The 24,295-nt window shown below is 45.1% G+C and overlaps 1 long non-coding RNA gene across 1 annotated transcript in view; it reads left to right on the top strand.

Moving 5' to 3' along the window:
* LOC149474192 (uncharacterized) overlaps window positions 1-24,295 on the top strand; it is a 114,763-nt gene that overhangs the window by 15,755 nt on the left and 74,713 nt on the right. Inside the window, exon 2 of the long non-coding RNA XR_016311670.1 lies at window positions 8,635-8,790. This is a non-coding gene — a long non-coding RNA (uncharacterized LOC149474192). The remainder of the gene's footprint in view (window positions 1-8,634; window positions 8,791-24,295) is intronic.

Genomic DNA, 24,295 nt, shown 5'->3' with positions numbered 1-24,295 from the left:
TCTGATGTAAGAGGGCACACTGCTGCATTCTGATGTAAGAGGGCACACTGCTGGATTCTGATGTAAGAGGGCACACCGCTGCATTCTGATGTAAGAGGGCACACCGCTGCATTCTGATGTAAGAGGGCACACCGCTGGATTCTGATGTAAGAGGGCACACTGCTGCATTCTGATGTAAGAGGGCACACCGCTGCATTCTGATGTAAGAGGGCACACCGCTGCATTCTGATGTAAGAGGGCACACCGCTGCATTCTGATGTAAGAGGGCACACCGTTGGATTTTGATGTAAGAGGGCACACCGCTGCATTCTGATGTCAGAGGGCACACCTCTGGATTCTGATGTAAGAGGGCACACCGCTGCATTCTGATGTAAGAGGGCACACCGCTGCATTCTGATGTAAGAGGGCACACCTCTGGATTCTGATGTAAGAGGGCACACCGCTGCATTCTGATGTAAGGGGGCACACCGCTGCATTCTGATGTAAGAGGGCACACCGCTGGATTCTGATGTAAGAGGGCACACCGCTGGATTCTGATGTAAGAGGGCACACCTCTGGATTCTGATGTAAGAGGGCACACCGCTGCATTCTGATGTAAGAGGGCACACCTCTGCATTCTGATGTAAGAGGGCACACCGCTGCATTCTGATGTAAGAGGGCACACCTCTGCATTCTGATGTAAGTGGGCACACTGCTGGATTCTGATGTAAGAGGGCACACTGCTGAATTCTGATGTAAGAGGGCACACCGCTGCATTCTGATGTAAGAGGGCACACCTCTGCATTCTGATGTAAGAGGGCACACCGCTGCATTCTGATGTAAGAGGGCACACCGCTGGATTCTGATGTAAGAGGGCACACTGCTGCATTCTGATGTAAGAGGGCACACCGCTGCATTCTGATGTAAGAGGGCACACCGCTGGATTCTGATGTAAGAGGGCACACCTCTGCATTCTGATGTAAGAGGGCACACCGCTGCATTCTGATGTAAGAGGGCACACCGCTGGATTCTGATGTAAGAGGGCACACCGCTGGATTCTGATGTAAGAGGGCACACTGCTGCATTCTGATGTAAGAGGGCACACCGCTGCATTCTGATGTAAGAGGGCACACCGCTGCATTCTGATGTAAGAGGGCACACCGCTGCATTCTGATGTAAGAGGGCACACCGCTGGATTCTGATGTAAGAGGGCACACTGCTGCATTCTGATGTAAGAGGGCACACCGCTGCATTCTGATGTAAGAGGGCACACCGCTGGATTCTGATGTAAGAGGGCACACTGCTGCATTCTAATGTAAGAGGGCACACCGCTGCATTCTGATGTAAGAGGGCACACCGCTGGATTCTGATGTAAGAGGGCACACCGTTGGATTTTGATGTAAGAGGGCACACCGCTGCATTCTGATGTCAGAGGGCACACCTCTGGATTCTGATGTAAGAGGGCACACCGCTGCATTCTGATGTAAGAGGGCACACCGCTGCATTCTGATGTAAGAGGGCACACCTCTGGATTCTGATGTAAGAGGGCACACCGCTGCATTCTGATGTAAGGGGGCACACCGCTGCATTCTGATGTAAGAGGGCACACCGCTGGATTCTGATGTAAGAGGGCACACCGCTGGATTCTGATGTAAGAGGGCACACCTCTGGATTCTGATGTAAGAGGGCACACCGCTGCATTCTGATGTAAGAGGGCACACCTCTGCATTCTGATGTAAGAGGGCACACCGCTGCATTCTGATGTAAGAGGGCACACCTCTGCATTCTGATGTAAGTGGGCACACTGCTGGATTCTGATGTAAGAGGGCACACTGCTGAATTCTGATGTAAGAGGGCACACCTCTGCATTCTGATGTAAGAGGGCACACTGCTGGATTCTGATGTAAGAGGGCACACCTCTGCATTCTGATGTAAGGGGGCACACTGCTGGATTCTGATGTAAGAGGGCACACCTCTGCATTCTGATGTAAGAGGGCACACCGCTGCATTCTGATGTAAGAGGGCACACCACTGCATTCTGATGTAAGAGGGCACACCGCTGGATTCTGATGTAAGAGGGCACACTGCTGCATTCTGATGTGAGGGGGCACACTGCTGCATTCTGATGTAAGAGGGCACACCGCTGCATTCTGATGTAAGAGGGCACACTGCTGGATTCTGATGTAAGAGGGCACACTGCTGCATTCTGATGTAAGAGGGCACACCGCTGCATTCTGATGTAAGAGGGCACACTGCTGCATTCTGATGTAAGAGGGCACACCGCTGCATTCTGATGTAAGAGGGCACACCGCTGGATTCTGATGTAAGAGGGCACACTGCTGCATTCTGATGTAAGAGGGCACACCGCTGCATTCTGATGTAAGAGGGCACACCGCTGGATTCTGATGTAAGAGGGCACACCGCTGGATTCTGATGTAAGAGGGCACACTGCTGCATTCTGATGTAAGAGGGCACACCGCTGGATTCTGATGTAAGAGGGCACACCGCTGGATTCTGATGTAAGAGGGCACACCGCTGCATTCTGATGTAAGAGGGCACACTGCTGCATTCTGATGTAAGAGGGCACACTGCTGGATTCTGATGTAAGAGGGCACACCGCTGCATTCTGATGTAAGAGGGCACACCGCTGCATTCTGATGTAAGAGGGCACACCGCTGGATTCTGATGTAAGAGGGCACACTGCTGCATTCTGATGTAAGAGGGCACACCGCTGCATTCTGATGTAAGAGGGCACACCGCTGCATTCTGATGTAAGAGGGCACACCGCTGCATTCTGATGTAAGAGGGCACACCGTTGGATTTTGATGTAAGAGGGCACACCGCTGCATTCTGATGTCAGAGGGCACACCTCTGGATTCTGATGTAAGAGGGCACACCGCTGCATTCTGATGTAAGAGGGCACACCGCTGCATTCTGATGTAAGAGGGCACACCTCTGGATTCTGATGTAAGAGGGCACACCGCTGCATTCTGATGTAAGGGGGCACACCGCTGCATTCTGATGTAAGAGGGCACACCGCTGGATTCTGATGTAAGAGGGCACACCGCTGGATTCTGATGTAAGAGGGCACACCTCTGGATTCTGATGTAAGAGGGCACACCGCTGCATTCTGATGTAAGAGGGCACACCTCTGCATTCTGATGTAAGAGGGCACACCGCTGCATTCTGATGTAAGAGGGCACACCTCTGCATTCTGATGTAAGTGGGCACACTGCTGGATTCTGATGTAAGAGGGCACACTGCTGAATTCTGATGTAAGAGGGCACACCTCTGCATTCTGATGTAAGAGGGCACACCGCTGCATTCTGATGTAAGAGGGCACACCTCTGCATTCTGATGTAAGAGGGCACACCGCTGCATTCTGATGTAAGAGGGCACACCGCTGGATTCTGATGTAAGAGGGCACACTGCTGCATTCTGATGTAAGAGGGCACACCGCTGCATTCTGATGTAAGAGGGCACACCGCTGGATTCTGATGTAAGAGGGCACACCGCTGCATTCTGATGTAAGAGGGCACACCGCTGCATTCTGATGTAAGAGGGCACACCGCTGGATTCTGATGTAAGAGGGCACACCGCTGGATTCTGATGTAAGAGGGCACACTGCTGCATTCTGATGTAAGAGGGCACACCGCTGCATTCTGATGTAAGAGGGCACACCGCTGCATTCTGATGTAAGAGGGCACACCGCTGCATTCTGATGTAAGAGGGCACACCGCTGGATTCTGATGTAAGAGGGCACACTGCTGCATTCTGATGTAAGAGGGCACACCGCTGCATTCTGATGTAAGAGGGCACACCGCTGGATTCTGATGTAAGAGGGCACACTGCTGCATTCTAATGTAAGAGGGCACACCGCTGCATTCTGATGTAAGAGGGCACACCGCTGCATTCTGATGTAAGAGGGCACACCGCTGGATTCTGATGTAAGAGGGCACACCGTTGGATTTTGATGTAAGAGGGCACACCGCTGCATTCTGATGTCAGAGGGCACACCTCTGGATTCTGATGTAAGAGGGCACACCGCTGCATTCTGATGTAAGAGGGCACACCGCTGCATTCTGATGTAAGAGGGCACACCTCTGGATTCTGATGTAAGAGGGCACACCGCTGCATTCTGATGTAAGGGGGCACACCGCTGCATTCTGATGTAAGAGGGCACACCGCTGGATTCTGATGTAAGAGGGCACACCGCTGGATTCTGATGTAAGAGGGCACACCTCTGGATTCTGATGTAAGAGGGCACACCGCTGCATTCTGATGTAAGAGGGCACACCTCTGCATTCTGATGTAAGAGGGCACACCGCTGCATTCTGATGTAAGAGGGCACACCTCTGCATTCTGATGTAAGTGGGCACACTGCTGGATTCTGATGTAAGAGGGCACACTGCTGAATTCTGATGTAAGAGGGCACACCTCTGCATTCTGATGTAAGAGGGCACACTGCTGGATTCTGATGTAAGAGGGCACACCTCTGCATTCTGATGTAAGGGGGCACACTGCTGGATTCTGATGTAAGAGGGCACACCTCTGCATTCTGATGTAAGAGGGCACACCGCTGCATTCTGATGTAAGAGGGCACACCACTGCATTCTGATGTAAGAGGGCACACCGCTGGATTCTGATGTAAGAGGGCACACTGCTGCATTCTGATGTGAGGGGGCACACTGCTGCATTCTGATGTAAGAGGGCACACCGCTGCATTCTGATGTGAGGGGGCACTCTACTACATTGTGATGTAAGGGGATACTCAACTGGTTTCTGATGTAAGGGGGACTATGTTGTAAGAGAGGACTCTGATGTCATCTCCCATGAGTCCATTCTGCCAACCATCAAGTCTCTTGAGCTCCTTCTGCTCTACCTGGTAAATGGAGGCGAGGTAGTGTTTACCTGTTCAGCTGAAGTCCATTGGGAGCACAGAGAACACTGCAGTACACTGTCCTGAATCGCCCTCTGCCTCTAGTCAAGAACCTGGCTACACTTAAAGTGGTATTTAGCCCAAAACTAAAAATGTATTATATTGCAGCTTAGCAATTATTAGAGTTGGTGGCTGCATCAGTTTTCTTTTCTTTTTTTCCCCTCTGTTTTTACCTAGTGATCTTGCCAGTAACACATCTCCTGTATTAGTGAGAAGCAACTCTGGAAGAATTAGCACAGGAGGCATATCAGACAGCAGCATTGTCAGTCTAGGGGGGTGAGGGGTAAATGTATTAGCAGATTTGAATACAATAACAAATTGAATCCAAACTCCAGCTCACACTTTATATTCCCTTTTGGGATAAACGTTTTACATGGATAGATAAAAGCTGATCATTTTAATCACCCCTGCCAGTGGTAGATGGATTGTCTCATACATACATCTCCATATATTCTGCTAGAGAGCTTGTGCTTCTGAAAAGCAACACAATTACTGGCTGGATCACAAGATGAAAATAGAAGAAAGAAAGCATAAAAAATGAAACTAATGCAGCCATCACATCTAAAGATTGTTCAGCTGCAATATAATAAATGTTTGCTTTTGGGTTTAAAACTGCTTTAAAAAGTGGACTTGTACTTTTAGGATTAGTAAGCTGTAATACATAATTTTTCACTTCTGGGTTTAGATAGACTTAAAGGTTTTTTTTTAATCAGAAATAAAGTTTATTAAGGTACATCCAATAAAAAAAACTGTGTACAACCATTGTACAAAATAGTAACAGGTGTTCCACAGTACTAATACATCACAAAAAGGAAAGAAAAAGGGCAGTACCTACGAATGACAACCCCCTCCATTACTTCACACAAACAAAACAGATAAAGTCATAGAAAACGTACGAGCAAAGGGAGTTTGCCAAAACCTCAGTGGCATGCACAGCCTTAGAGAGAATCCATCTCTTCCCTCGTTGGGTAAGTATTAGTGTTAAATCAACAACCTATCTAGCACCAGGTCAGTAGGCGAAAGGCCTGGAACCGCTAACCAGTCCTTCCATTGTTTGTTAGATCTTCCTGGCCAGCCCCTATGTTGGAAAATGACTTTCTCTAGTTTAAGAGAATCTCCCACATGTGTGACCCATTCTTTATGAGTGGGAGCTCTATCAGACTTCCAGTGGTGGAGGATAAGCCTTCAAGCCTGAAACAAGACTCTATTGACTGTGGCCCTTTGAATATCAGTTAGTGGGAGATCATCCAGAAAACCCAGGATACAGCTAGTAGGTTCAGTAGGGACCACAATGTGGAAGACTGCATTGATGGTAGCAATAACATCTGCCCAGTAGTGGTGGAACTTGGGACAGCACCACAAAAGGTGGATAAGGTCACCTTAGTCAGCAGCACACCTAGCACTATACCTGCATTATACCCATCTGATGGAGTTTGAGAGGTGTATACTGGGCACAAAGTATTATATATAGTTGCAGGAGCCTTTGACTTGTGTTGAGGGAGCTCAGTAAAACTGATTCCATCGCAACATTCCACAACTCCGCATCCAATGGACCCACATCCTGCTCCCATTGTTCTTTAGCTTTGCAAGGGTGTCCTCCTAGGTAGGGTAGGAGCAGCATGTCATAACACCTGGAGATAAACCACTTTGTGTCCTACACTGATTGAACATAATGGAAGATAGGTGGGGGAGATAAGGACCATTTAGACATGGGACCCTGAACACGGATAGCTTGGTATAGTGTAAAATAGGAGAACTGCAGTGTGGAAGCGAGATGAAATATGTCTTGCAATTCAGCAAAGCAGAGGAGAGATCCATTGCGGAAAATATGTTGCAGATGGGTAATTCCCCATCTACACTTGAAGCTTTAAATTTCAATTCTGTCAGGAGGGAACCTTCAAAATAACAGGCCTGTTTCCTGAAAAAAGAAAACAATCTTGGGAATCTCTAAACAAAGGCCATAAAGGCTTTAGACCTCAAGGGGTACACAGTCCCCAAAACTGGCAATAGATGCAAGATGTGAGTGCTCTGTGATAACCTGGACCTCAGTCCATGAACTCTGCAATCCTTTAGTCAAGTCCACAATCCAGACAGGAATACTGGTGTAAATTCAAAAAATGCATGTCTCCCTTTTTCTGGAATTGGCTCCTCCCAGAACCCCTATCCATTAGTCCCCAGTGCTACTCCCTGAAAAGATTGTCAGCAAATATTGACCATACCTTATTGAATCAGTACTTGCACTCTGCCAGTCATTTTTCCTGGATTCCATGTAATAGTCCTTGGGTCTGGCCATTGTCTGTTAGACAGCATACATGAAATTGTGGGAGAGCACAATAATTTGTATGTTCAGAATGGCGGAAAGCAGATATGTGTGGTTCAATGCTAGGTGCTAAAATCTTGATTGGATTCTCAAAATCCACCAGTATCTGGTTATTAAGTAGACCCCTATCCATGTCTATCCTTTGAGGTACTTTATGGCTGTTTGTCACAGCACACAAATTGGTTCCAAGAATAGCTGAGCTCTGGAAGAGCTACTAATTAAAGTTAAAGAGTTTTTAAAGAGTACATCTAGGGTTTAAGGACTTGAGGGTTGAACCGAGCAGCCTTTAACAAGTCCTCTGATGATACTTTGACCCTGTAAAAATTTCAACCCTTCTGACACTCTAGGTTCAGACATAGTTAGACCAACAATGTGCCGCCAAGTCCCGATGCAACTGGATGCAGAGCAGCAGCCTTCGACCATCCTCTTTAATGTCCCTGAGCCAAGAGAGCCAAGACAGCAAGCCCGCCAGAAACAGTCAAATATATACGCTCTCCCATAATCCTTTGCTGGATTAGCTTCCTGGAATTTGTCGTTCCAAAGGAGCTCCAGAATTAAGTGAGAATTGACTGTAGAACTACAGGTCCCAAAATCCTCTGCTCTGTCCAGGAAGAACAACTCTCCTGCTCTAAAGACAGGAAGTGATGTAACAGTTGGAAATCCAGGCATTAGGAGGGAACTAGCTAGTTTGTAGTTCTATTTGATAATGTCTTCTAGATTTAGTTGCCATTATCTCTGGATCTTCTTATTGTTTGTTGTTTTCACTGAAGGTGAATCTTCTTAAGCTCATCTTATGTATATTTCATACACTCAGTATAAATGGCTTAATTCTGTAACCTAAAGCCCATCTCCAGGCAATTATCTTTTATTAAAATGGGACCCCCAGCAGGCTACAAAAAAATGCAGCTGCAATACTTACCTTCAACCTGAATAAATCCTCTGCAGTACTTTTTTATCGAAACAAGATGTGCAGAGTCTTACAGGCTCAATGACACCCAATGCCAATTAAGCTGTAAATGGCTGAACACGGCCATGCTCGCATAAACTTTGAAGGCTTCCATATTAATAATAGGTCAGTGGGGTCACAGGGTACCATTATAACCTCCACCCTTCATAATCCCTTGCACTGACTGTACTGCTCACTGTTCTCCTTGCTGAAGACTCTGACATAAGGAAGTAAAATCCTGCTTCTACCAAGATTGCCATCTCAACACGGAAACACAGTGCAGAGTAGTATGTTGGTAATGGCAAAAGGTCGGCTGCAGGGAGACCACAGACAATACTGGTGACTGGTTTCTTGCTCAGATCTTACTATATCTGCTTTTACAAAGCTATCTATGGACTCAGGCACAAATGGGACAGACTTTTACTAATGATTTATATCACTCTGTTTCAGATTCTTCACTATCTTTACAAACTTCTTTCCAGAACAACAAGCACAGAAATTTTCGGAAAAGGCGTTACCAAATGTCTGGCCCATCTCCTGATGATGACAAGAAGAGAAGGACACTTGATCATGCACTAGCATAAAGTTTGCTGTCTATGGTAGCAGGTACCTCTGGTGATGGTTCTCACAATTTTCTCCATTCTGCTTCTAGGGTTGAAGAAGTGAATCCCACTAAGGGCTTTCCCTTCCCAACAACTGGAGCAGTCTCCAAGACTAATCACTCAGGGATTTCTTCCTCTGTAGCCACCCCCCCTTTAGCTCACAGTCCAGGAAAATCCTGTCATCCACCCACATCAACATCAGGTCACTTGGGTTCCACCAACTCCTCAACAGGATTAAAAGTGATTATTTTATCCTCTTTTGAATTATCAGTTGCTGAACTAGAGGTCCTATCTCTAGGCCTTGGCTTTTGCCCAGTGAGCAATCTAGACAAATGTACCATCATTAAGAACCTTCAGCTTTTTGCTCGTAAAATATTGTTGAAGCTCTTGCATACTCAACTTGATGAAGATAATAACACTGCTAAATTGTCTTTGAAAGAATGTAAAGCTTTGAGAGATCTTCTCTATCATATGAAGAAAATAGTACAATTGATCTTATTGATCAGATTGACCTGAATGAACTTTTGGAATCAACCTCCAAATCCTCTTAGGACAATAAGTCCAATGTACTCAAACATAAATCTCAAAAGTTTCCCATTGTGTCTTCCAATCCTAGTATAGTGTCATTTTTAAAATGTCAATTAAAAGCAATCCAGGGTATTCATTCTGAAGGCAATTTTGAATCAAACCTAATCCCTAAGTCTACTTGGGAGTTCATGTACAATAGATTTCCTCGGGTGCCTTCTTTTTACACCCACCCTAAAGTTCATAAACGATTATCCTCTCCTCCAGGTTGCCCAATTGTTTCTGGTAATTTAAGTCTTACTGAAAATGCAAGCAAATGGGTGGATCAATTCCTTAGGCCAGTTGTTTTGAATCTTCCATCGTATGTTAAGGACACTATACATTTTCTTCAATTGGTTGAAAATTTGCCCATTCCCCCTGGGACAGTACTACCTACTATAGACATGGAGGCTCTTAATGTTTGATTCCCTATGTTAAGGGCCACCAAGTCATAAGGAATGTTTTTTTATCAAAGTAATATACATTCTAAGAAAATGTTTGACTTGGTGATACATGTTCTCTCCTTCATTTTGCATCACAATGCATTTGTCTTTGATGGCTCCAACTTCCTACAGGTGCAGGGAGTGGCGATGGGGACCTACTGTGGCCCATCTTACACTTACCTGTACCTGGTGGAGTGGGAGCGATCAAGTTTGTTATTTGAAGAATCATCTATCTTTTCATGTCATATTTTGACTTGGTTAACATATATAGACAACATTTTTTTTTTAAATTTGGGATGAACCCATTGATAAATTAGAGCAGTGATTTAGATCTCTGAATACCAATGAGTATAATCTAATCTTCACCATGCAGTAAAAGTGGGGGGGGGCGAAAAGGAAATGCAAATCATAAACATAAACAATATCCAATCAGACAAACAATATACACTGGACATACTCACTAGAGAAAAATCCGAATGTTATATCGTAAGGCCCTGTGCCTTCACCCACCTGGCCCATATTCTATCAAACTTAGCTGGACAGTTACGACTCATATAAGTAAGTTTATACAATGGAAGCGCACCGTTGATTGTCGATTTCCAACCCGAGACTGACTTTCTCTTCTAGCATAATAGAGAGCATAGAAGACGAACAATCTATTATGCTTAGATGTCTCTATGAGGTCCAGGAGACCCAACAACATAATCAGCGGATCCATGGGAATAGACAGTTTACTAACAGCGTTAATAGCAGGGCTTGAAAAAGCCGCTTGCCCGCTCGCCAAATGCAAGGAGAAATTCTCTAGCGGCAAGCACAGATGATGGAGCGGCTGCGCTCCAAGCCTCATTGTGAAGCCGAGTTCCGGTTTCCGGCTTCTTCGGCACCGCCGCTGAGGGGATAGGTGCAGGAGAGGTCCGCTCTCCTCCGCTGAGAGGAGGCACCCTCTCCACCGCCGCGGTGGACTCAAGGAGTAAGTACTGTATACATGTCATATCACTATAATGGAGTACAGGGGAGCTGGGATATACATTACTGTTATGGACCTGCCGGCGGTAGCCTCTAGCGCTTCACAAACCGGAATTCCCCAAGGCGCAGAATCTAAGCCCCGACCTGCTTGTTCACAAGGGCCCCTGGTGGTGGGGATGGACTTGGAGCAGGCCCTCAGGCGCGTGATCGCGAGTGCGCATGCACGACCACTGCTGCCGTCGCAGGTGCCCAGGTCCTAATGCTCGCACGCTAGTGCACCCTGGCATACTGCGCATGCGCAGACCCGTGCACTGCGGTAAGGTCTGGGGTCCCTGACAATTACTCAGTAATGTATATCCCATCTCCCCTGTACTCCATTATAGTGATGTGACATGTACACAGTAATGTATATCCCCCCTCCCCTGTACTCCATTATAGTGATATGACATGTATACAGTATGTATATCCCATCTCCCCTGTACTCCATTATAGTGATATGACATGTATACAGTATGTATATCCCATCTCCCCTGTACTCCATTATAGTGATATGACATGTATACAGTATGTATATCCCATCTCCCCTGTACTCCATTATAGTGATATGACATGTACACAGTATGTATATCCCATCTCCCCTGTACTCCATTATAGTGATATGACATGTATACAGTAATGTATATCCCAGCTCCCCTGTACTCCATTATAGTGATATGACATGTATACAGTAATGATTACATTACTGTATACAGTTTTATATTTTGGACTCTTTATTCTAAAGAAAAATGTAATTTCATAAGCTTTAAGGGGGCGTGGTTGGGGGCAGGGCTGGGGGGCGTGGTTGGGGGTGGGCCAGGGTGGGGTTGGAGGCGGACCTGGGCAAGGTTGGGTGGGGTAACTGGTGGAGAGTAAGGTTTATGCCTGGCTAGTAGGTCTAGACTCGAAATTGTAAGCCCTGTTAATAGTATTTAGCACCGCAGCCCAAAAGGGAAGAAGCTTGGAGCATTCCAAAAACATATGGAAAAACGTGCCCACCGCCACATCACAGCGAGTACATGTTGCTGATCTATCAGGATATATAATAGCCAAGTGCCGCGGGGTGTAATATACTCTATGGATAAATTTGAGCTGTATGAAGTGGTCCCCAGTCGAGATCATGGTAGGGAGGCACTGTAAAAGATAATCCTCCCAATCATCCTCCGACAGAGATGGGAGGTCTGTGTGCCATTTATCATAAAGCAACTGCTTTCTAGGGGTAGATAGGGGTAGCAACAGAGAATGGAGAGAGGACAATAGTTTAGACAAGTCCTCCATTAACAACAAGTTTTCTAAAGGGTCAGTCTGAATGGTAGTTGGAGAAGAAAATTGAGCGTCCACTGCAGGACGCAATTGTAAAAACCTGAAACACATCCGGTTAGGCAGGCCATAAATGCGTTTGAGTTTTAAGGAAGCAGGATGCCACCAGGATGCAAAGTTTTAATGCCATATTGAGCCCACACCACTGGATCCGATATCATGGGGGAGGGCAGGGTTGCCCCAGAGCGGTGTGTGAGGGGAGTAGGAGTTGTTTACACTAAATTGAACTCTAGCCTGACTCCACACCCTCAGGGTCGTCAGCATAGGAAGAGTGATGGCCGAGTTGGATTTTGGACCTCTATGAATTAGGTTACGAAGTTCTGCATACAAACCCAATATCTCCAGGATCACTGCAGCATTATCCCTAGGCCGGGAGAGCAACCAGTGCACCATGACCAGAACAGCTGCCCAGTACTATAAAAGCAGTTTAGGCAGTGCCAGGCTGAAACGTTTAATAGGTAGGTGCAGAGTAGATCGGGAAAGTCTAGGGGTCCTTCCAGCCCAAATAAATGCAGAAATGACACCACCCCCGTGACAGAAAAAGGATTGCAGGATCTGCACCGGCGTATGCCGAAATAAATAGATACGTTAAGGTAGAAATATCATTTTGAAAAGATTAACCCGGCTTATGGTGCTAATAGGAAGGGAAGACAAGTAGTACATTTAGTCTGCAGCTGTTTCAGGAGGCGATGAAGATTTTCCACTAGGTACTTCATCAAGTCCCCCTGCACCGTTACACCCAAGTATTTAAATTGAGAGACCGATCTAATAGGGGCAAAGGAAATATCAGGCAGGGGCCAGGGCGCAAGAGGAAACCGAATTGACTTCTCCCAATTAATGCATATTCCGGAGTATCTGCCGAAGTGATCTATGAGACAAAGCACCTCTCTAAGAGACAAATTACAGTCCCTCAAATATAACAGAGTGTCATCCACATACAGGGAAACCCTATCTTTCCAGTCGGCCACCGGTAGGCCATGTAAGGAATTGGAAGAGCAGATCAGGCAGGCTAAAGGTTCAATTGCTAAGGCAAACAAGCTCGACGAAAGCGGACAGCCCTGCCGAGTGCCCCTACAGAGAGCGTACGGGGGGGAAAGGATATTATGAGTACAGTGGCGCACTGTACAGGCATCTGATCCAAGCAATGAAGTTAGGGCCAAATCCGAAGCGGCACAGAGTTTCCCATAGATACTCCGAATTGAAGGCCTTCTCGGTATCCAGGGACAGCACCACCCCAGGGTCATCACTGTCGCAAGCTGCAAAGATATGGGTGAACAGTCTTCATATTATAATATCAGTACCCTACCCTGGCATAAAACTATCTGGTCATGGTGTACCACCGCAGAGATAACCGAACACAGTCTCCTAGCAAGCACCTTGGCGAGTTCTTTCACATCAGTGTTCAACAGGAAGATTGCCCAATAGGAGGAGCATTGAGTCGGGTCCTTCCCAGGCTTCAAAATCACCACTATCACTGCTTGAAGCATGTCAGAGGACAGAGGTCTTGTCTCAAGTAGTGCATTAAAAAGTGTTTGAAAACAAGGAGCCATTTGCTCAATGTATGTTTTGTAGAATTCAATTGGAAAGCCATCCGGGCCCGGTGCTTTGCCAGATTGGACAGTGCCAATCGCCTCCTGGATCTCCTCCAAGGAAATCGGTGCCTTCAACTGCTCCTTCTGGACCACAGAGAGAGACAGCAGGTCAACATGATCCAAATAGCGGGACAAATCCTGTGGCATGAAAGTAGCTTTGGAGGAATATATACTCACATAATAGTCGGCAAAACAACGGTTGATTGAGATCGGATCAAGGATCCTGGAACCGTCTTCAGCCTGTATAAGGGCAATATTGGATAGGACAGATTGTTCTCTAGCCCACCAAGCCAGTAGGTGGCCCGCTTTATCTCCTTGTTCAAAAATACGCTGTTTTTGATGGAGCATCACCTTCCTGGAGGCCTCTGTACGTAACAATAAAGCATTCCTGGTAGCTAGTTGTAAGTCGTAGTGACTAACAGGATCTCGATTGAGCACATAATTGGATTTAGCTTCCTGCACCCTCTGGTCCACCAAGTCCACTTCCTCCCGTCGTCTAACCTGCAGCCCCCCTATTAGGGACCGATACTGGCCCCTAAAGGGTAGCCTTACAAGTCTCCTAGGTAGTAGTAGGCACAGCAGTATTCTCATTAGAGTCCCAATAATGCTCCAAGGCCTTCCCTATAGGGGGTTCTAAATCAGGATCAGTGATCCAATACCGAGATAACCTCCAGACCTTTCCATCGGGGCATCAGTAATACTCAATCTAAGAAAGAGTGGAGTATGGTCTGAAATGCTTCGCGGAAGGAAGTAAATCTCCCAAACCCTTGCTAAAAGTTCAGGTATAAAATAAAGATCAATTCTAGACAGTTCTGTGTGATGCTGAGTGACAGGTATAGGCTCTGGTCCCAGGATGTTTCCACCTCCATACATCCGTGAACTGGTAAAGCTCCACCCACTTGGCCAACTCCGACTCCCCGCTGGCGTCAGGATATAATTTATCAACACTAGGGTCTGGAGTAAGATTAAAATCACCAGCAAGAAGAACATGGGACGTGGGATAGGAGGCCAGGAGTGTATTAAAGTCCACAGGTGCGACAGGTGGATTGGGCTCATGGGAGGGGGATGTGGCCATGGTGAACCCTTCCTTAGCCCCCGAGGGCTGACTATTTTTGCAGCTTGTGTAGTTTTGGTTCTTCTGCCAGCGGTCGAAGCCTTTCCTCTATTCATCCCCAATATTAATTTGCAGCGGCAGAGAAAATGGTTACTATAACAATTGACGTGAAATATAGGTATTTGGCCCCCACATATGATTGAATAAGTATAAACCAGCATAGAGATGAAGCCATGCAGGAGATATGCAGCTCAGTCTGTGGTATTGCAGAACACTATCACTTTAAGGGGAAGGGAGGTTTTGGAGCCACACTCTCACATTCAGATGCCACAGGTGTTGCAGGCGGCCCAGGTGTGGCCTCCAGAAAGAGCCCAAGCCCAAAGTAGGAGCCAATCATGGCATGGGGCTGCCAGCGCCCTGCAGAGTATAACTTTGCAAATCTTCAGGGGGGCAGCACAAGCCCCCTACAGGCTCTCGGACAAGGCCGGACTGCCTCACCCCCAGGATGGGCACACAGACTCCCCTGAATGTGGGCCCCAACAGGCCTCTGGTCCCCAGAGTGGGAGTTAGGGGCCAATGGAGGGACCACCCTACCCCAGACAGCAGCTAACCTCACCAGGCTCCTGGCAGCAGGGCAGCAGCACCCAGATGAGTGATGAGGCTGGATCCAGTCTGCATGGAGGCCACGGCAGGCTGCATAGGCCATAGTAGGCCGTGAACCGCCGGCACTTCGGAGGGGGTCAAACCAACCCGATTCCCCTCTCCAGACAGCAGGCCAGGTCCGCAGGGGTCTCTGATAGTATCAGGATCTCGCTACCCCCAGGATGGATGTGGATTATCGATCTGAGATGGCAAAGCTCTTCCCTATGTGGCAGCTCCAGTCGCCATCTTAGACACACCCCTTCTATGTGTTTTTTTTAGTATACTTTTTTTTATGTATAAGTAGCCTTTGTTATATGAATCAATCTATTTTTGTTTATGTAAACATGTGGTGTTTATCCAAATGTGCGTTCTTTCTTGTTATACTTTCTCTCTGCTGAGAGATGAGGCCTTTGCTGCTGGATGCACCATTCCTTTATTGCTCCACTCTTAATGTATGAACAGGTTTATAAGTATCATCACGGAATACAGCATTGTAAATCCTCTTCTATTGCTGTCTATACACACTCTCACTAACTTCCCACGATGGCTGCCGTGCCCTCAGACTTGTGTCTCTTTCCAGGGCGGAGCCACTAGTTAAGGTGACAGAGCATGTAATCACATTCAACTATAACAGTTCTAGACCATTTTTCCCTCTCCTGATGAAGGCTCGTTAAGAGCTGAAATGCGTTGAGGTTTCAAGGTCTCAAAGTCCATCTGAAGACATCTTCTTAGATGGAACGTAATTGACCTATCCATGAAGCTGGAATTTAGTAAAGAATGGTCTATTATATGTGTTATGTATAATTTTAATTTTGTCAGAGCCCCTGAGCAGCAATAAATCTTTAGGCTGTCAGCAGATCGGCCTCTACATTTTCAGAACAGTGTTGAAAAACAGAGAGCAAATGAGCATGTGCAGAGCAGGTTGAGAAAGTGTTTTGCTGGATTTTATACAGTATAGGAACTTATTTTTAATGTTTTACAAAGCCTGAAGTGATCTAACAGGACTTAATTTTCAGACTAAATTTCCACTTTAAGGCTGTAAATTACTATAACATACTACATCCAACATAGAAGGTTTATTTACTGTCATACATATACATGTACAATTTGTTTGAACACCTTGAGGGTCTGTGCACACTAGATTGAAAAAATGCCAAAACCTCTGGCAGAAAAATCAGTATAAAAATGATCATAATGGCATTATTACAGAGTTTGTGGGCATTTGCTTTTATAGGCGTTTTTTCCCCAAAAAAAATTCACCTCTGCTTGTTTTTCAATGTATACTTGAAAACATTAAATGCTCTAAAATGCTGCATTTATGAGTGTCAAGTGTTTTTTCCACCCGAGAGCTCCTCTCAGAACTGCGATTCTGATGTTTTTTTTCTGCCTAAATACGCTCTTCTGCAAATATGCCTGTAAACACACTAATGTGTATGGACACATAGGCTCACATAGCTGCTTATACAGGCTGAAGAAAAAAATGCCATTGTTGTAATAATAATTGATGTAATCTGATGGCTCCTGTCTAAATTGGCTCTACTATGTGTATGTTTGAATGTGAGTTAGGGACCTTAGATTGTACGCTCCCTGCTGGCAGGGACTGATGTGAATGTACAATATATATGTAAAGTGCTGCATACATTGATGGCGATATATAAGTATATAATACATAAATAAAATGGAAAAAGTTCTAATGGGCAGCACAGTGGCTATATGGTTAGCACTTCCACCTGGCAGCACTAGGGTCATTGGTTCAAATCCCAACCATGGCACCACCTGCCTGGAGTTTGCATGTTCTCCCTGTCCCTGCATGGGTTTCCTCTGGGTACTCTGGTTTCCTTCTACCCTCAAAAGACATGCTGGTAGGTTAATTGGCTCCTGTCTAAATTGGCCCTAGTATGTGTATGTATGAATGTAAGTTAGGGACCTTAGATTGTACACCCCTTGAGGGTTAGGGACTGATGTGAATGTACAATATATATGTAAAGCACTGCATGAATTGACAGCGCTATATAAGTACCTGTACTAAATAATAAATCCAGTCCTTTGCTATTGTAATGTGTACACTGTGCCACTAGATGGAACCATTATCCTATACTTTCACTCTCACTTCAATACTTTGAGCCAGGGACCTGGAATAAATATGCACTCCAGAGTCTCTGATTCACAAAGTACCAAATCCAAAAGGTCAGTTTAACAGTCAAGCAGCATTTTCCAAAGATATACGATGACAGTCCACATAATTCTTTAATTTAGAAACATTTTCCCCGATCCTTCTAGAATTGTGTTATCTGCAGAGAATCATACCATTCAGGAATCCAGGCAGCCATGAATCATGAATTGCATGGTTCTTTGCAGACTGGGCAGATCTTCATACATCTACTGTATTCAGAATAGAAAAATGAGCAATTTACCTGTTTTTCACACCAATCTACACATCACTATTTCATAAAATCTCTTTCAGCCTAGTACACATGATGAAAAAATCAGGCAGAAATAAAAAAAATGTTTTCAGAGTGCTCATCCAATAATCTGTTAGTATATAGCTTTCGAGAGACGATCATGACAGTTCATGTCGTGTTATTAGGGACAAGCACAAAAACAGATAACAGGATAACAGAATGAACACTTTTCAGTACAGTATTCATCAAAAAATTTGTACAAAATCAAGATCGCACCTGCTCAGAAACAAGACAATGCATTAGGATGCAATACAATACATTCCATCACCTTCAAAGTTGTATTCTGTCTTATGAGAATTTTTGTAACTGTAGTCAGATATTACCAACGTGTGTACCAGGCACAAGACATCAGGCTGTCTGCAAATTGTACTAACCTGTAGCATCCAATCAGCAATTACTATTAACTGTCCTGACCTTTTCTGACTTTTGAAAGTGTAACCACCAGGGCTGTCACCTGTACGTCACCTGAAAGCCAGATGTTCACATAAGGTTTAAAAACAAAGTATGGGGAACATTTTTTTTAAAAAGTCAAACTGACCTAGGTGGTCGCAGAATCTGTCCCATGCTGCATCTGCCCCACACCAGCTCTAAGGGAGAGAACTCAACAATCACATGACCGCTGATCGCTGAGTTCTCACAGCCGATCTGAGCAGAGAGCGGTGACTGTCAGTCATGGCTCTCTACTCTACCCCTCCTGCACTTATTGGAGCGCTGGGCTGCGGAGGGGGAGGGAGGGAGCTGAGAGGCTAAGCCAGTCGCTCCAGACTCTGGGGTAGATCCCGTCCATATGGTCATAATCCTTCCCCAGCCTGGAACGGCTCTGTGACATTAGCCAACAGCGTTCTTCAGCCCACTGTCAGCTGAAAATGGGTCATAGGAGTGCAGAACAAACTGTACTCATGTGATCCATAGAAGTACAGTTAAAAGAGCTTTGGCTGCACTTTAGCCAGATTTTGAGCTCAATTACCCTCACCTTTACCTTGCTAATCGAATACTTTATTTGAACTACCATTTGAAGCCCTGATGAAGGGGAAATGTTGTAGCCGCTAAAAAGAATTGGCTTGTTACATTTAAAATTGGTAATAAAATAAATACATTAGGGCTCCAAAACATTGAATGCTACTAGGCTTTTCTTTCTTTTTTTCTCTCCAGGTCAGATATTCGTTAGACACAAGAAAAGCATGAATCAGGAAAATACTCCATTATGGCCACTAGAAGGAGGGGACAATCATAGTGATTATTTATTTCCTATGATCATCAGCTCTATCTAGTGACCATAATGCGGTATTTCCCTGAATGAAGAACATCCAGCCTGGAGAGAAACTAGCCAAGTAACATTTAAGTTTGCTAGCTTTCGAGGTGGATCAGTAACCATTTATTGCCTCACCTTGGTCTGATGCACCACACTGACCTCTCACTTTGGCCAGGAGACACTCTGGGTTGATGACTCAAATTGACCTCTCACTTGGCCAGGAGACACTCTGGGCTGATGACTCAAATTGACCTCTCACTTGGCCAGGAGACACTCTGGGCTGATGACTCAAATTGACCTCTCACTTGGCCAGGAGACACTCTGAGCTGATGACTCAAATTGACCTCTCACTTGGTCAGGAGACACTCTTGCAAGGTCTTGTAAACACAATATACTAGCATCATGCATTACTTCCACAAGTAACCTGCTTGACTAAGTCCAGAGTCTACAGTTTAGCAATTTGATTCAATAAGGAAACTGAATCCAGGGAAGCCTTGCTGCTCTCAGGACCAGTGGGACACTGAAAACTGAAAAAGACACAAAGAAAGGAGAGTGTACCCTCTTCTAGTGCAGTAACCTTTTATTGAATGGATAAAAACCACACGGATGTGCCTTTACAATTGTAGGTATGTGTTAGGTGTATCGTCCAATACATCAGCATCACACTGCACACAAATCTCGCCCTGTCTCCTCGCTCTTTGTGTAACCAATCAGCTGTTACTGCCATGTCAACTGCACTGTGGACTCACACAGGCTTTCAGATTTCCAGCCCACAGCAGGGCAGAAGAGCTCTACGAGCGGCCCAACAGCTGACGCTGTATCTGACACTTCATGGAAGGGAAAACCAAGATCAGGGATGAATACACTACTGAGTGACACACCGTTGCTATGACAATGCATTTCGGAGGGTGGAGCCTCCTTTATAAAGTTCATAGGGCAACATGGTACTTACTCTTAAATAGCCTGAATTCATGTTGGACAGATTGGTTAACTCTTTAGTGACCAGCAGACTCAGACTAGGTGCCATAAACAGAACATTTAAGCCTTTCCTAACTATATTGATAAATTCATATGGGCACAACAGATATAATTACTCTTAATTATTAGAGTCAACCAATCTGTACAGGGTGAAGTCAGGCTAATACTTTTCCCATATAGAAGAAAAATATATTTGAAATATATTTAAAAAATATTCTTCACAAATATATTGCCATATATTTGAAATGCTACAATTTTGGCCATTTTCAATATATCTCAAAATATATTTCAATAAATATATATATGTATATATATATATATATATATATATATATATATATATACAGTGAAGGACATAAGTATTTGATCCCCTGCTGATTTTGAATGTTTGCCCACTCACAAAGAAGTAATCAGTCTAAAAATTGAATGGTAGGTGTCAGGGGCGGACTGACCATTTGGAAACGCGGGCACTGGCCGAGGGCCCGGGGTCAGTAAGGGGCCCAATGAGATGCCCCTGGTACCTTTTTCATAGGCTTTTTTGAGTTTGGGCAAGGACACAGGGGCCCCATGATCCCCTATTGCCCGGGGGCCCCATGAGTTGTCAGTCCGCCCCTGGTAAGTGTATTGTAACACTGAGAGACAGAATAGCAACAAAAAATTCAAAGAAATGCATGTCTAACAAATGATGCACTGATTTGCATGTTCATGAGGGAAATAAGTATTTGATTCCTTTCATAAAACATGACTTAGTACTTGGTGGCAAATCCCTTGTTGGCAATCAGAGGTCAGACGTTTCCTGTAGTTGGCCACCAGGTTTGCACACATCTCAGGAGGGATTTTGGTGCAATCATTCGCAAATGGAAGAAACACAAAACAACTGTCAGTCTCCCTAGGTCTGGTGCACCATGCAAGATCTCACCTGGTGGAGTGTCAATGATCATGAGAACAGTGAGGAATCATCTCAGAACTACACGAGAGGATCTTGTCAATGATCTCCAGGCAGCTGGGACCACAGTCACCAAGAAAACAATTGGTAACACACTACGCCGACAAGGATTGAAATCCTGCAGTGCCTGCAAGGTCCCTTTAATCAAGAAAGCACATGTCCAGGCCTGTCTAAAGTTTGCCACTGAACATCTGAATGATGCAGAGGAGGTCTGGTTGAAAGTGTTGTGGTCAGATGAGACCAAAATCAAGCTCTATGGCATCAACTCAACTCGTTGTGTTTGGAGGAGGAATGTTGCCTATGACCTCAATAACACTATTCCAACTGTCAAACATGGTGGTGGAAACATTCTGCTTTGGGGTGTTTTTCTGCTAAGGGGACAGGATGAAACGGAACCGAACCCCGACTGCACTAGGGTATTACCGTTAGACTACCGCTTCCCTGTCCGAACACAGATCCACGGACACCACCGCTGACCACACAAGACGAGACAGCACCAGACTTGTCTTAAAACAGGAAGTGGACTGCTTTATTTTAACACAGACACAAGATATATACACAGGGCGGGGCAATACATTTAGTAACAAGAGACACACAGCAGACACCTCCCACCAAGCCAATACACATAAACACATACATCCCATAATAGCTTGCTCCCAAGCAAGACACAATAGAACAATAGGACCACTTGGCATTAAACAATGAACAACCCCCACACCCCACCTATACATGTCTACACAATTTTATGACATTTCACCCTGTACCCCTAATAGGCACAGGGTGACTTACACATAAAAGGGATATGGGGAGCTGAGACAGGGGTCTCCCCACCTCTCCAAAGGGGGCTGTGTTCCATGGGCCCCCCACCCAAAGTCACTCCCGTCACACAGGACAACTGCACCGCATCAAAGGGACGATGGACGGGACAATGTACTGTCAAATCTTGGGTGAGAACCTGAAAATGGGTCGTGGATGGGTGTTCCAGCATGACAATGACCCAAAACACACAGCCTAGGCAACAAAGGAAGAGTAGCTCAAGAAAAAGCACATTAAGGTCCTGGAGTGGCCTAGCCAGTCTCCAGACCTTAATCCGATTGCAAATCTTTGGAGGGAGTTGAAAGTTCGAGTTGCCAAACCTCAGCCACCAAACCTTAAAGACTTGGAGAGGATCTGCCAAGAGGAGTGGGCCAAAATCCCTCCTGAGCTGTGTGCAAACCTGGTGGCCAACTACAGGAAATATCAGACCTCTGATTGCCAACAAGGGATTTGTCACCAAGTACTAAATCATGTTTTGTGAAGGGGATGAAATACTTATTTTACTCATGAACATGCAAATCAGTGCATAATTTGTTAGACATGCATTTATTTTGAATTTTTTTGTTGTTATTCTGTCTATCAGTGTTACAATACACCTACCATTCGATTTTTAGACTGATCATTTCTTTGTGAGTGGGCAAACATTCAAAATCAGCAGGAGATCAAATACGTATTTCCTTCATTTTATATATATATATATATATATATATATATATGAAAAATATTTTTAAAAATACATTTCAAATATACTGTATGTCTTTAAAAATACAAATCTACATTTTTGGAATGCATTTACAAATATATGTAAAAATATATTAATTTTTTTTTATTTATTTATATGTAAAAATATTTTTTAAAAATATATTTTTAAAAATATATTTATTTAAATATATTTTTCAGATTTTTTTAACATGTAAAAAAGTAATTTTAACATATATTTGTAAATTCATTCCAAAAATATAGATTTGTATTTTTAAAGGCATACAGTATATTTGAAATGTAGTTTTAAAATATTTTTCATATATTTTGTAAAAAAAACGCATTTCAACATGCAGTATATATATATATATATATATATAGTTATTGAAATATATTTTGAAATATATTGAATATGGCCAAAATTGTAGCATTTCAAATACATGGCAATATATTTGGGAAGAATATTTAAAAAATATATTTCAGATATATTTTTCTTCCATGTGGGTTGTTGCCTTATGAACTTGATAAAGGAGGCTCCGCCCTTCGAAACGCGTTGTCATAGCAACGGTGTGTCACTAAATTGGCAGTGTATCCATCCATCACTGATCCTTTGCTGATTTTCTCATCCACGAAGTGCCAGATAAAGCGTCAGCTGACAGGCCACCGACAGCACTCCTCTGCCCCACTGTGGGCATGAGATCTGACAGCCTGTGTGAGTGTGGGTCCACAATACAGTCGACATGGCAGCCAGCAGCTGATCTGTCCCACAAGCAGAGAGGAGACAGGGTGCAGTGTGATGCTGATGTATGTAACACATGCCTGCAATTGTGAGTGCACATCTATTTGTTTTGTATGCATTCAATAAATGGTTACTGTACTAGTGTCAGGGCAGGGCTGTGGAACGGACAGGTAGGCCTAGTGGCAGGGTAACGCACTGGCTGACGACAACCACCACCAACAGACTGAAGTCCCTCAGGGCGCGGAGTCTAAGTCCCAGGCTGCCCTTCACCAGGGCCCCTGATGGTGGGGATGGACTTGACGCAACCAGGGACCAGGTCGCGGCCCCCGAGACACCCCAGCTGCGGTAATGGCTGCCGCCAATGGCGTGTAGTTGGTGAGAATGACAATAGCGTAGTCAGACAAGCCGGGTCAATAACAACGGGACAAAACAGTACAGAACAGTAGACAGAGAATCACAGGTCACGGGCCGGGTTCAGCAACGGAAGGTCAGATCAAAGGGAAACGCAGAGAATGGTCTTAGTCACAAGCCGAGTCAGAATACCAGAAGAGTCACGAGCGTATACACAGAGCTGTAGCAAGACAAAGACACAAGACACAAGTGCAAAGAGCATGTGCAGATCCCAGGCTTATATGTACTCAGCCACACCCCTCTGGGGGATGGACCTCAGAGACCTGAAGGCATAAAAGATTCCCATCATGCTCAGCAGAAATCCAAGATGGATGCTAGCACATGGAGTAACATAACCTCTGGGAAAAGGTAGGACCTTGACAGTACCTCCTCCTCAAGGGCCCCTCCCCCTCCGCGGCTCAACAAAAGGTTTCCGAGGAAAGCGGGTATGAAACGCGCGGAGGAGGGCAGGAGCATGGACATCCGCGGAAGGAACCCAGGAACGCTCCTCGGGACCATAACCGCGCCAATGAACCAGGAACTGTAATCGGCCGCGCACCAATCGAGAGTCCAGGATCCGGCTCACCTCATACTCCTCATGACCGTCAAC

This window comes from Staurois parvus, unplaced genomic scaffold (assembly GCF_062004578.1).
Source record: "Staurois parvus isolate SC_StPar_1 unplaced genomic scaffold, SC_StPar_1.0 ptg000010l, whole genome shotgun sequence".
NCBI lineage: Eukaryota > Metazoa > Chordata > Amphibia > Anura > Ranidae > Staurois > Staurois parvus.
This window is presented reverse-complemented; position numbering and strand designations above follow the sequence as displayed.